Consider the following 12,095-nt stretch of genomic DNA (forward strand, 5'->3'; position numbering starts at 1 on the left):
ATAAATGTGTTAATTTATTTAATCCTCAAAACAAACTTATGGGGGTTGATGCTGTTGTTCCCATTCTATATATGAAGAAACTGAGGTGAAGACTGGTTAACTTGGCCACGCTTACTGAGTTGGGTAGCAATCATTTGAGGTTTGAATCTGGAGCTGTTGTACATTATCACTGTACTATGTCTATACTCCTGTAATGCTAGTTATCATGAAAACCTTTAATTATCATTGTCACTATTATATTAATCAGATTTTCTTTTCCTTACAAGTTGTAGCAAAGTACTTTGTTCATCATTTTGAAAAAAAAACTTAACCCTGAATATTGTTAGACCTCCTATTCCTTTTTCCCATTTCACTATGTATTAGCCACTCCATATTTTCCTTCCTTCCCAACCTAATGTCCCATTATAGAATGCTGTTTTGTGTGTGTGTGTTTTGTTTGTTTGTTTGTTTGTTTTGGTACTGGCAATTGAACCCAGGGGTGCTTGACCATTGAGCAATATCCCAAGATCATTTTATTTTTTATTTTGAAACAGGGTTTAACCAAGTTGCTGAGGCTGCCTTTGAACTTGGTAATCCTCCTGCCTCAGCTTCCCAGGCCACTGGGATTATAAGTGTGCATCACCATGCTCAGCTCAGTACAATTTTTTTTTTACTATGTTCCTACCTCATTCTCTGGCACCTGGCTCCACTTTCCTGACAAAACACCAACTTTCAAAAAATATCAAGTATCTACCTCTTTCTATTATCAGTGTTGCTTAATGAACCTGGAGAAAATTAATCAAACATGCTAACTATTGACGCTAAGAATTTATCTTTTTCAACTTTAGTACAGTCCCCTGAGCTGAAAGCATATAGTTTCTGATACCTTTATATTTTTGATGTTTCTATAAGGGTATACTTTAACACAATGATTCTCAGAATTAAGTCTATGCATATCTATGAGCTCAAGCATTTAATGTACTTCTGGACCCTCCAGATCATAAGAGTTTGGGCTCTACCCAAAGCTTTAGTTTTCAATCTGGAGCAGAAAACACAGTTGACAGACTTCTAAAAATCATTAGGTATGATGTTCAGAATCTACAGTTTTCCTTTTATGTCTAAATGCAAGTTTTGCCACTGTAGAGGTATATACTCACTGACATGCAGAAATCCACAGCTATTACTCATTTAAGAGCTATTTTGCACCCGAACATATGTGTCACTCAGGATTGTTCCATTTTCACATAACTAGAAAGTCAAGTAAAACTAACTTAATAAGGAAATGTCAATTGGAAATACTGAAATAGGGTAGCCTTAGTGATTATTTAATTCATCTAAGAAATTGGATTTTTTTCCATCTCTTTCTTCTGCCATTTACAATGTTAAAATTCCATCCTAAAGCTGGTAGGATGACTGGATGACTGCAAAAATTCCAAGACTCAAGCAACTTCCTAAGGAAGAAGATGAAACAGTCTTTTCTAATGTTCTTTTCTTATGAATTAGAACTTTCCTCAGAAATACTTCTGTAATCCTCCCCAAATGTCTCATTTATCAGAGTTAGATCACTTCCCCACCATGAACCAGACAGTAACCCAGGGATAGATTGCTCCTAGAACAAAGAGATTTACCCTTGGAACTGGGATTAGCCTCTTTTTTTAAAAATATTTATTTATTTATTTATTTTAGTTCTTGGCGGACACAACATCTTTGTTGGTATGTGGTGCTGAGGATCGAACCCGGGCCGCACGCATGCCAGGCGAGCGCGCTACCGCTTGAGCCACATCCCCAGCCCAGGGATTAGCCTCTTTGGCACATGGCTACAAGAAGTGGGGTGGTATATTTAAGCAAAAACGATGTTTAATTTAGTAAGGGGTTATGGTAAGCAAAACAGTATACAAAACACTGAGGTTATAACAACAAAGACCACAGTGACAATATCTTAGCTGTTATGACCCCTATAAATCACCATGGAGTTTTCATTCCTTTTTTCCTGCTTTCCCAAGCTATCCCATGATATGAATAGATCAGAATTTTTAAAGGATCTAGAAATAGCTGGGAATGGTGATGCACAACTCTAATCCCAGTGGCTTGGGAGGTTGAGGCAGGAGGATCTTGAGTTCAAAGCCTGCCTCAGCAACAGTAAAAAGCTAAGCAACTCAGTGAGATCCTGTCTCTAAATAAAATACAAAATAGAGAAGGGGATGTGGCTCAGTGGTCGAGTGCCCCTGAGTTCAGTCCCTGTGTCCTGTCCCCACCAAAAGGATCTAGAAATACTAGTTCTTTTAAGGTGGTACAGTATATCAGATACTTTTTTCTCAGTGTGCATAAGAATCTTGTGAAGTAGTATTTAGTATTACCAGTCTCTTTTAAGGATGAAAGAACTGAGTTATAAAGACATTAGTATTCTTTACCAAAGTTACAAAAATTACTAAGCAAAAGCCTGTGGCAAAGTCTATATTCAAACTTTGTACTTCCTAACTCTGAAGTCTGGGTACTCCCTAATATATTATGTTACTTCCCTTTACAAAGTACTTCCAGAGCTCAGAAACTGTTCATTCAAGTCTAAGCAAGCACCTAACAATCATAGGCAACTAATGTAAAGTGTAAATTGTAGTAGTATTATGCACTGCTTCCTGGTGGTGGTGGTGACAGAGATTACTTTTTTTCTCCCTGAATTAAGTCAAGGTTTCTTAGACCTCACCACCAGGAATTTTGATTTAGGTCTAAATTCTAACTTGCATTCTGAGTTAAGAATTTTGGGACTAGGATGACAGGTTCAGGGAGCTACACAAATTTCCTGCACCTGGGAGAGAAAAGAGCTAATATTTGGGGAGCAGCTGGGTTTTCAAGGGCAACTTTATTCCTACATCCAACATCCAACTGAAAAGAAGGCAACAGCTATATTCACTGGTCTTTAGCTACCCTTGTGAAGTCCACAGCCAGATTCCAGTGTTCTCTCTGACATGTTACAATCTTGGAAGTCATTGTTCCTGTGCATAACAACCAGAGGAAAAAATCTTATTAATCTGAGAATGAACTGTTTTTCTTAGACCCACCAAAGAACTAAAGTCATGCAGTAAAATGGCTACACCAAATTTTGAAGAAAAGGCCAATTCAGAGAACACAAACTCTCTTTACATAGGACAAAAACTGCTGGAGATTTCATTTCTTACTATTCAGGTAAAAACACTTGAATGGTAATTTTGACAAATTTCTTCAGACTGAATGTGGAATACTATGAGAATGATAAACTTCCAGAGACCTGCAGTCTTGGAGGGATTCCCACAATTTTATGGGATTTACCTCCAGAAAATTTACCATATTCTTGCAGTGAAGATCCCACAAAGATCCCCTAATGGCACTGGCCATGAGAAGGAAATTGTATGCTTGTGAAATATACCCAGTATATTTATCAAAACAAAAGCCTACTCTGCAATGGAGAGAGCCTTATCCCAGTGGAAGAAAGGCATTCCTCCTACACCAGCCCCTTAAAGGCTTCCAGTCTTACGAAAGTGAGAGAAAGAATCTAAAAAATATCTTGTGAAAGTCATAGTGTCAGGACACAGGCCCCACAAAAGCCTTGAATTTAATCAAATTACTATAAAATACTTCCTCTCCTTCACACTTTACCATCATGCTAACAAGTCTTTAGTTAATCATAGTGGCTAACAGCTAAAAGAACTGCAAGATGCAGGCTCTCAAAGGAAATTTTAGGGAGGTCCAAATTTAAGAGGGGAGACAGAAACAAGGACACTAGAGGAATTTGATGTCTCTGCCACCTGTAGCTACCATAAACACTAAGCACAGCCAAACTCCTAACCAGCTTAACATAAAACTTTCCACCACAGATCTATTTACCTCAGTTCTCATTATCCAATACATAATACTCAGCTTTCAACACAAAACTACAAGTTATGTTAAGAGATAAGAAACAAAATAGTCTGAATATACAAAACATGCATCAGAACCAGACTCAGATATAATGTAGATATTTGATTATCAGAGAGGGATCTTAAAATAACTGTTTAATTCATTAACAGCTATAATAGATAAAACAGACAACATGCAAGGAAAAAGATGAGCAATGTAAAGTAAGCAGAAATACAGAAGCAAATTAAATGCTAAAAATCAAAAACACTAACAGAAATGAATGATAACCTTATGGTGTCAACAATAGACTGGACAAAGTGAGGAAAGAATGGTGAGCATGAAGATAGAGCAACAGCAACTCCCACATTGAAATTCAAAAAGAAAAAAAAATAAGAAAAAAAAACCAGAATAAAACTTTGAAGAAATGGAGGACAATTTAAAAAGGTATAACATATCCATAGTTGGAATACACAGAAAGAAAATAATGAATTTCGAACAGAAGAAATATTTAAAGTAATAACAGCTGAGAAATTTCCAAAATAATGAGACACCACAGATCCAGGAATTACATAAAATATCAATCAGGATATTTAAAAAGTCGAGACCTAGGCATATAATATGCAAACTGCAGAAAACCAAAAAGAAAATATTACAACAACAACAAAAAACTTACCTGTAGCCAGGCATGGTGTTGCACACCTGTAAACCCAGCACAACTCTGGTGGCTAAGGCAGGAAGATCAGAAGTTCAATGCCAGCCTCAGCAACTTAGTGAGACCCTATTTCAAAACAAATTTTTAATATTTATTTTTTAGTTGTGGTTGGACACACGACCTTTATATTATTTATTTTTATGTGGTACTGAGGATGGAACCCAGGGCCTCACATGTGCTAGGCGAGTGCTCTACCACTGAGCCACAACCCTGGCCTCAAAACAAAAATTTTAAAAAGGGCTGGGGATGTGGCTCAATGGATAAGTACCTCTGGGTTCAGTCCCTGATACCAAAACAAAACAAGAAAAACCCTTACATATAGAGGAATAAGGACAAAATCTACAGGGGACTTGTCAGAAACCATGTAAGCAAGGAGAAAGTGGAGCCCCAATACCAAAACCAGACAAAGATACGTCAAGGAAAGAAAACCACAGACCAATATTTCTGATGAACATAGAAGAAAAAATTCTTAATAAGATATTAGCAAACCACATTGAAAAACACACTGAAAAGATAATAAACCATGATCAAGTGGATTCTATTCCAGGGAAGCAAGGTTGATTCAACATACATGAATCAATAAATGTAATTCACCACTTAAACAGAATTAAGCACAATAACCATACACTCATCTCACTAGATGCAGAAAAGACCTCTGATAACATCCAACACCCATTCATGTTAAAAATGCTGGAGAAGCTAGGGATGGAAGGAACTTATCTCAACATCATAAACACTATTTACGACAAACCCAAAGCCAAAATCATAATAAATGGAGAAAAACTAAAAAGCATTTCCTCTAAAATTAGGAACAAGACAAAGCTATCCACTCTCACCACTCCTATTTAATATAGTTCTTAAAATATTAGCCAGAGTAATCAGGCAAGAGAAGGAAATGAATGTGATACAGGTAGGAAAAGAAAAAATCAAACTATCTCTATTTGCCAATGACATGATCCTATATCTAGAAGACCCAAAAAACTGCACCAGAAGACTTCGAGAGCTTATAAATGAGTTCAGTAAAGTAGCAGAATATAAGGTCAACACCCACAAATCAATATCTTTCCTACATTTTGAGACTGATTCAGCCAAGGAAGAAATCAGGAAAACCATTCCATTCACAATAACCTAAAAAAATTAAATATTTGGGAATCAATCTAACCAAGGCGGTATAAGAGTTCTACAATGAAAACTATGGAACACTGAAGAAGGAAATTGAAGAAAACCTTAAAAAATGGAAAGACCTCCTATGTTCTTGGGTAGGCAGAATTAATTATCAAAATGGCCATAGTACCAAGAGCAATGTACAGATTCAATGCAATCCCCATCAAAATACCAATGACATTCCTCACAGAGTTAGAAAAAAATTCTGAAATTAATTTGGAACAATAAGAGACCCAAAGCAATACTGAGCATGAAAAGTGAAGCATGAAGCATTACAATACCTGATCTGAGATTATACTACAGAGCTATAGTAACCAAAACAGTATGGTTATTAGCATGAAAATGGACATGAAAACCAATGGAACATAATAGAAGACATAGAGAAAAATCCATATACCTTCAGCCCTTTGGTACTTGATAAAGGTGCCAAAATATATTTTGGAGAAAAGACAGCCTCTTAAACAAATTGTGCTGGGAATATTGGATAGCTTTATGTAGAAAAATGAAACTAGGTCCTTATCTCTCACCCTGCATGAGATTCAAATCAAAATGGATCAAAGACTTAGGGATTAGACCAGAAACCTTGCAACTGCTAAAAGAAAATATAAGGTCAACACTATCATATTTGTGCTGGCACTGACTTCTTTAACAAGACCCCCAAAGCACAAGAAATAAAACCAAGAATCAATAAGTGAGATGCCATCAAACTAAAATCATTTTGCACAGTGAAGGAAATGATTAAGGACATCAAGAGATAGCCTAAAGAATGGGAGAATATCTTGGACAGCTACTACTCCAACAGGGGATTGATATCCAGAATATATAAAGAACTCAAAAAACAACACCAACACAACAGATAACCCAATTAATAAATGGGCAAAAGAACTAAACAGAAACTTACCAAAGGAAGAAACACAAATGGCCAAATATATAAAAAAAATGTTCAACATCTCTAGCAATCATGAAAATGCAAATGAAAACTACATTAATATTTCCTTTTGCTCCAGTCAGAATGGCAATGATCAAGAATACAAACAGGGCTGGGGTTGTGGCTTAGTGGTAGAGTGCTCATCTAGTATGCATGAGGCAGTGGGATTGATCCCCAGCACCATATAAAATAAAGATACTGTGTCCATCTAAAGCTAAAAAATAAATATTTAAAGAAAGAATACAAACAATAATAAATGCTGGTGAGGTTGTGGCAAAAAGGTACACTTGTACATTTTTGGTGGGATTGTAGACAAGTACAACCACTCTAGAAAGCAGTATGGAGATTCCTCAAAAAAAACTAGGGATGGAACCACCACACAACCCAGGTATCTCACTCCTTGGTATTTTCCCAAAAGATTGAAAATCAGCATACTATAGTGATATAGCCACCTCAATGTTTATAGCAGCACAATTTGCAATAGCTAAATTATGGAATCAATTCAGGTGCCCATCAATAGATGAATGGATTGAAAATTGTGGTATGTATACGCAGTAGAGTTCTACTCAGCCATAAAGAAAAATGAAATTTTGGCATTTGCCAGTAAACAAATGGAAATGGAGAATATCATGCTAAGTGAAATAAGACAAACTCACAAACTCAAAGGTCAAATGTTTTCTCTCATGTGTGGAAGTTAAGGGTAAAATAAAGGAAAGGAGGAGGGAAAGATAGGATATCATAAAGATATAGGGAAATCAGTAGTATAGAAGAAAGAGATTGAGAGGCAGAGTGTATGTCAGAATATACCCTACTGTAATGTATATATCTAAAAACAACAAATAAAAAAATTAAATTTAAAAAAATCATGTAAATATATAAATATACAATAGGGAATTTTACCTTTATGTATAAGTAAAAAATAACCAATTAAATATAAATAAATAGATGAGTGAAAAGAATTAGTAGAGTAGAGGAAGGAGGACAGGGGAGGGGAGAAAGTACGAGAGGAAATAGGGTGGGAGAAGGGAGGATTTGAACAAACATACCAAATTCCATGTATGTTTGTTTTTGTGAGGATGAACCCAACTACCATGTATAACTACAAAGCTCTAATAAAATAAGAAAATGCAGTGAAATATTTAAAATGAAAATCATCAACCTTTGGGTTGGGGTTGTGGCTCAGTGCTAGAGCGCTTGCCTAGCACAGGTGAGGCAATGGGTTCAATCCTCAGCACCACATAAAAATAAATGAATAAAATAAAGGTATTGTGTCTATCTACAACTAGATTTTTTTAAACCCTACATTTCTATGACCACTGGAATTGTCCTGCAAACACAAAGAAAAAATAATTTCTCAGACAAATAAGAATGGAGGATATTCGTTGCCAGAAGACCTGCTCCACAAATAAGGTTAAGAAATTTATCAGGCAGCAGCTCAGAGGCTGAGCCAGGAGCATTACAAGTTCAAAGCCAGCCTCCGCAACTTATTGAGGACCTACGCAACTTAGTGAGACCCTGTCTCAGTATAAAAAATAAAGGGCTGAGGATGTGCTCAGTCTTTAAGCACCCCTGGGTTCAGTCCCCAGTAAACTCTCCCCACACATACACAAAAAGAAATTCTTCAGGGAGAAGAAACAATAATATTGATTAGAAACTTACATCTAAATAAAAAAAGTAGAGCACTGGAGTAGAAATAAATGAAGACATGCTTGCTAGTGCCCTCATCATTGTTCATCTCAGTGTGTTAACAACCATCCTCACATGTAATACTCAGGTACAGTTTAACCAAACCAGGAAGAGGGAATTTTCACTCTCTTGTTCTAAAACCACTATGCTACGAATGCATTCATCAAAAGCACATGAGATGGCTGGGGATGTGGCTCAAGCGGTAGCACGATCGCCTGGCATGCGTGCGGCCTGGGTTTGATCCTCAGCACCACATACAAACAAAGATGTTATGTCCACCGAAAACTAAAAAAAATAGATATTAAAAAAATTCTCTCTCTCACTCTCTAAAAAAAAGCACATGAGAATCTCATTTACAAATGTGTTTTAAGTATATAATTTTTCTCTGTTCTCGTAAGTGAATTACACCTCCTAGCCCTATAGAATTTGAATAATACAACAGAATTCGCTTTAAAGTTCTCTCTCTCTCTCCCTCCCTCCCTCCCTCCCCCCCCCTTGGGGTGCTGTGGACTTTATTGCTGAGAAAGTGACAGTAGGGTTCCCTAAGGCCATCTGCTTCTTCAGGAGTCTGGGATGGATACCAGGAGGGGGGTGAGATTCTCAGTGTGATGAGGGATTGAGTTGTGTGGCAGGGTCTCCCCAGCAGCTGAGGGTCTCTCTTTTTCTCTCGTGTTCTTCCTGGGGTGGGTGGATCAGGGGCCTAACTCTTTGGATGCCACATAAACCATAAAGTCTACCACCCTGTTGCTGCATCTAAATTCACCATAATACCAGAAAATGAACTTGACAAAGTGATTGTTGAGGCAATACCAGCCCCAGGATTGAAGGTGGAAGAGTGGATATCACTGTTTAAGTCATATGAGACAACCTGATCCTTAGTGTAACTCAGGATGCTCTTGAGGGGGCCCTCTGATGCCAGCTTCACCAACTCGCATTATTTATTTATTTATTTATTTTTGGTACCAGGGATTGAAACCAGGGATGCTTAACCACTGAACCACATCCCCATCCCTTTTTATATTTTATTTAGAGGCAGGGTCTCGCTAAGTTGCTTAGGGCCGCACTAAGTTGTTGAGGCTGGCTTTGAACATGTGGTCCTACTGCCTCACACACCCAAGCTTCTGGGATTACAAGCACATGCAACCATGCCTGGCATTCACTACCTTCTTCATGTCATATTTGGTAGCTTTCTCCAGGTGGTAAGTCAGATTCATGAATGACATATTGGGGGTGGGCACAATGAAGGCTATGCCAGTGAGCTTCCTATTCAGTTCAGAAATTATGTTGCTCACGGCATTGGCAGTGTCAGTGGATGCAGGGATGATGTCCTGGGCAGCCCCACAGCCATCATGCCACAGTTTCCTGGTGAGGCAGTCCACTGTCTGAGTGGCAGTGATAGCATGGACTCTGGGTATTAGTCCTTCCAGAATGCTAAAGTTGTCATGGGTGTCTTTGGCCAGGGGAGCTAAGCAGTTGGTGATGCGGGAGGCATTGCTGATGATCTTGAGGGAGTTCACACACATCACAAAAATGGGGGCATAAGAAGAGGCAGAGATGATTGCCATTTTAGCACCACCCTTCAAATGAGCCCTGGCCTTTTCCATAGTAGTGAAGACACCATAGTGCACTCCATGGCATATTCAGCACCAGCACCACCCCTTTGATGTTGGCAGGAGCTTGCTCTTGGAAGATGGAGATGGATCTCCCATTGATTACAAGCTTCACATTTCTAGGCTTGATTGTGCCATTGAACTTTCCATGGATGGAATAATGCCAGAACACATAGATAATGTAGTTGAAGTCAATGAATGTGTCATTGATGACAACAATATCCACTTTGATAGAATTAAATATATATCTGGTGACCAGGTACCCAATATGGTCAAATTCATTCAACCCTCACCATTGTGTCTGAGGAATACAACTGGCACTGCATGAGATGTGGCAGATTGTGAAACAGGGCCTCCCCAGAGCTAATCACTTAGCAATTTGGTATAGACAAATTCCACACATACATATGCACACATATGTAATGCATGTGTATACCTTTTTTTTAAACAAAACATGATTACCATAAAAGGAATCATATGTATTACTCTACAACTTCCATTTTCACTTAACATTGGATCTGGAATTATTTCCATTTTGGCATATAGGGAGCTGCTTCACTCTTTCTGATATCACAATAAAGTAGAATAGAACTTTATCAAATAAGTGTACCAAACAAGTTTACTTTCCCTTTTGATGGACATATAGATTATTTACAATTATTGTTATAAGAAATACTTTTAGTGAATGTCCTTGTACATACAGATTAAATATCCTTTATGCCTTATCCCTTATCCAAAATGCTTGGGACCAGAAGTATTTCAGACAGACTTTGAGGTTGAGCATATTCAATCTGAATTCTCACATACTCCAAATACTAAGCTTGTGATACTTCAAACTTAAGTTTCTGATTTTGGAGCACTTCAGATTTTTGGATTAAAGATGCACAACCTTTAAACATTTCTGCTCCCAAGCATTTTGGTTAAGGAATGGATGCTCAGCTTACAAGATCAGGACCTTGAAAGTCACATATACAGGTGTGTCAGATTGAGGGACTCCCAAAGGGAATACAAATTAACAAATAAAAGAATCATTAATTTTTGCTGCCTTTTTGTGTCTTATAATTTAAAATGGAGGTATTCTTAGTATTTCTAAAATGTGTGTGCTTCAGGAATTGACTCACAATGTCTGTACTTGCCTCTTGCTCCCTTTCTCCACTGAAAAGCTATGTAAGCAGAATCTCCTGGGTGACTGACTCTGGGCCAAGTGCTGGGTTTACAGGCATCACAGATAAAGACATAGCTATAGAATATTAACATAGAGCTGAAAACAATAAAGAGTACTATGGAATTTTCATGACTCAGTGGCACCTAACTCCTTACCACTGTCTACTTAGAAGCTGAGGATTCAGTGGTGAAAAATACTGAAAAGGGAGCTCATCTTTCATGGAATATATACTCTTAATTCAAACACTCCACCTTTGGAGAGTGTCAAAAATTGTATATAATTAGGAGGAAAAATGCACATGCATTTATTAAACAGGAAGCAGGGCTGAGAGAAAGGGGAAGTTGAGGAAAGGAGCTGAAATCTGTCTTGCGAATGTACATGGGTACGGGTCTCTTTCTCTAACAGAGCAATGTACAGGGATCCAGGAGTGGAGCACCAGGGTGAGGAGTGTATGGCTCCCCGGGCGTCCTGGCGGAGCAGGCCTTGACTTGGACAGCTGTGGGATGACCCAATGGCCAAGTGAATTCCCATTTGAAGTGAGATACTACCCGTGACGCAGAGCAGTAATAGGTCACTTAGGGCAAAGGGTCTAGGTCAATCTTCCTTTGAAAAGGGTGCAAAGATAAGGCCTTTAAAGGCAGCCCCCACCTCAGTTTCCTAAGCAACAGGAGTTGCTTTCCTCCCTTTCATGGCTCCAGGAAGCTGTAAAGGAAAAACATGGAGGAAGAGCCATCCCAGAGGCCCCTAGTCAGTCTGTAGTGAAGTCACCTGTCCGTCCCTCCTAGCCCCGCAGTCTGCAGTCCTGACACCCACTCCCCTGACCCTCTCGGAAGGAAGGGGAGTGGAAGGAGGGGGGCAGGCACACCGGGAAGGTTTTGTATTCATCCGCAGCTCCCGCCGGCGCGGCGCTTCCCGACCTCCTGATACCATTCCCCGCAGCCCCCAGCCGCCTGCCCTCCCGCTAGTCCCACCAGGAGTAGG

The 12,095-nt window shown here is 38.7% G+C and overlaps 1 protein-coding gene and 1 pseudogene across 8 annotated transcripts in view; one reads left to right on the forward strand and one right to left on the reverse strand.

Moving 5' to 3' along the window:
- LOC308638834 (G protein-coupled receptor associated sorting protein 3-like) overlaps positions 1-12,095 on the forward strand; it is a 152,574-nt gene that overhangs the window by 133,451 nt on the left and 7,028 nt on the right. The gene's annotated exons all lie outside the window — the stretch shown is intronic.
- LOC308639483 (glyceraldehyde-3-phosphate dehydrogenase-like) lies at positions 8,992-12,044 on the reverse strand (annotated as a pseudogene). The gene is made up of 3 exons: positions 11,937-12,044; positions 9,503-10,269; positions 8,992-9,267 (listed from the first exon to the last, which is right to left on the reverse strand). The product of its transcript is annotated as a glyceraldehyde-3-phosphate dehydrogenase-like (transcript).

This window comes from Spermophilus citellus (assembly GCF_964194105.1).
Source record: "Spermophilus citellus genome assembly, chromosome: X".
Classification (NCBI taxonomy): Eukaryota; Metazoa; Chordata; class Mammalia; order Rodentia; family Sciuridae; genus Spermophilus; species Spermophilus citellus.